The 1993-nt window shown below is 33.8% G+C and overlaps 1 non-coding gene across 1 annotated transcript; it reads right to left on the bottom strand.

The window, feature by feature from the left end:
* Nucleotides 1-1398: 1398 nt before the first annotated feature.
* LOC111823027 lies at nt 1399-1561 on the bottom strand. The gene has a single exon (XR_002826019.1). It is a non-coding gene; the product is annotated as a U1 spliceosomal RNA (small nuclear RNA).
* Nucleotides 1562-1993: the final 432 nt, after the last annotated feature.

The raw sequence follows: 1993 nt of genomic DNA, 5'->3' as shown, positions 1-1993 counted from the left end.
TTTGAAGATTTAACCATCTTTGTATTCCTATAATAAGCTCTACTTGATAATGTATTACATTTGTTTTTATATTTGATGGATTTTATTTGCTCACATTTTGATAATGATTTTTATGTCTATATTCTTGATATATATTGTCTGATAGTTTTCTTTTGTTTCTACTGTCTTTTTCTGTTTTTGGAATTGCAGTACTACCAACTTCATTTTTAAAAAGTTGGAAAGTGTTCCCTCTGCTTCTATTTGTTAGAAGAAATTGTGTAGTATCATATTTATTCTTCTTTAAACATTTTGAAAAATTCTCCAGAGAAACTATCTTGTCCTCATTTTTTAAACTATAAATTCAATTACTAAGAAGGTATGGAGCTATTTAAATTATCTTTGTCATACCAAGTGAATTGGAATGATTTATGGAATTTTTCTTATTTGATCCATTACATCAAAGTCCTGAAATTTATGTGTATAGAAATGTTTGTAATATTCACTTATTATCCTTGGTTTGTCCACAGTATCAGTAGTTATATTTTCTCTTTAATTCCAGATATAACAATTTGTGTCTTCTCTCTTTTGTTGTCAGTCTTGCTAGAGATTTGTCAATGTTATTCACCTTTTTAAAGAACTAGCTCTTTTTGTCATTAATATTTTCTCTATTTCTCTGCTTACAATTTCATGAACTTTACTCTTATCTTCATTAGTTCCTACTTTCTGCTAGCTTTGGGCTTATATTTTTATTTTCTATTACTAGATTATTCAGGTGGGAGTACAGATTATAAATCAATAATATGATACGTTTCCTGTTTTCCAATGTACAAATTTAGCACAATAAATTTTCCTCTCAGGACTGCATTGTTGTTTTCCACAAGTATTGATCTATTAAATTTTAGTTTATCTTTAGTTAAGAGTGTTTTTTTAAATTCCCATGAGACTTCCTTTTTTAAATAAATCTTTATTGTTCAGATTATTACAGATGTTCCTCTTTTTTCCCCCCATAGCTCCCCTCCACCTGGTTCCCACCCCACCCCATACACTTACCCCCCGCCACTGTCCTCATAAATAGGTGTAAGATATTTGTCCAATCTCTTCTCACACCCTTCACACCCTCTTACCCCTGAGAATTGTCAGTCCACTCCCTTTCTATGCCCCTGCTTCTATTATATTCACCAGTTTATTCTGTTCATCAGATTTTTTTTACTTAATTTTTAGATTCACTTGTTGATAGATATGTATTTGTTTTCCCTTTGTAGTTCATAATGTTTATCTTTACCTTTTTCTTCTTCCTCTTATTAAAGAATACCCTTCAGCATTTCATAATTCTCATTTGATGGTGATGAACTCCTTTAGTTTTTTCTTGTCTGTGAAGCTCTTTATCTGACCTTCAATTCTACATGATAGCTTTGCTGGGTAGAGTAATTTTTTTTTTGTCCCCCACTACCAAAAATTATGCAGTCGAGTTTCCCACATTTGGGGAAATCGCAGGGGTCAGCACATCCGGAGTGCAATGGATAAGCCTCGCCCTGGGAAAACCACCTTCGTGATCATGGTATCTCCCCTGCCAGGTAAGTATGAGTAGAGTAATCTTGGTTGTAGGTTCTTGCTATTCATGACTTTGAATATTTCTTGCCACTCCCTTCTGCCCTGCATGGTTTCTGTTGAGAAATCAGCTGACATTCATATGGGTACTCCCTTGTAGGTAACTAACTGTTTTTCTCTTGCTGCTTTTAAGATTCTTTCTTTGTCTTTTGCCCTTGGCATTTTAATTATGATGTGTCTTGGTGTTGTGCTCCTTGGATTCCTCTTATTTGGGGTTCTCTGCACTTCCTGGACTTGTAAGTCTATTTCTTTCACCAGGTAGGAGAAGTTTTCTGTCAATATTTCTTCAAATATGTTTTCAATATCTTGCTCTCTCTCTTCTTCTGGCACCCCTATAATTCGGATGTTGGTATGCTTGAAGTTGTCCCAGAGGCTCCTTACACTATCTTCATATTTTTTGGATTTT

Source organism: Myotis lucifugus, unplaced genomic scaffold, assembly GCF_000147115.1.
Source record: "Myotis lucifugus unplaced genomic scaffold, Myoluc2.0 scaffold_4, whole genome shotgun sequence".
Classification (NCBI taxonomy): Eukaryota; Metazoa; Chordata; class Mammalia; order Chiroptera; family Vespertilionidae; genus Myotis; species Myotis lucifugus.
Note: the sequence above shows the minus strand (reverse complement) of the source record. Positions and strands in the feature narration are given on the sequence as shown.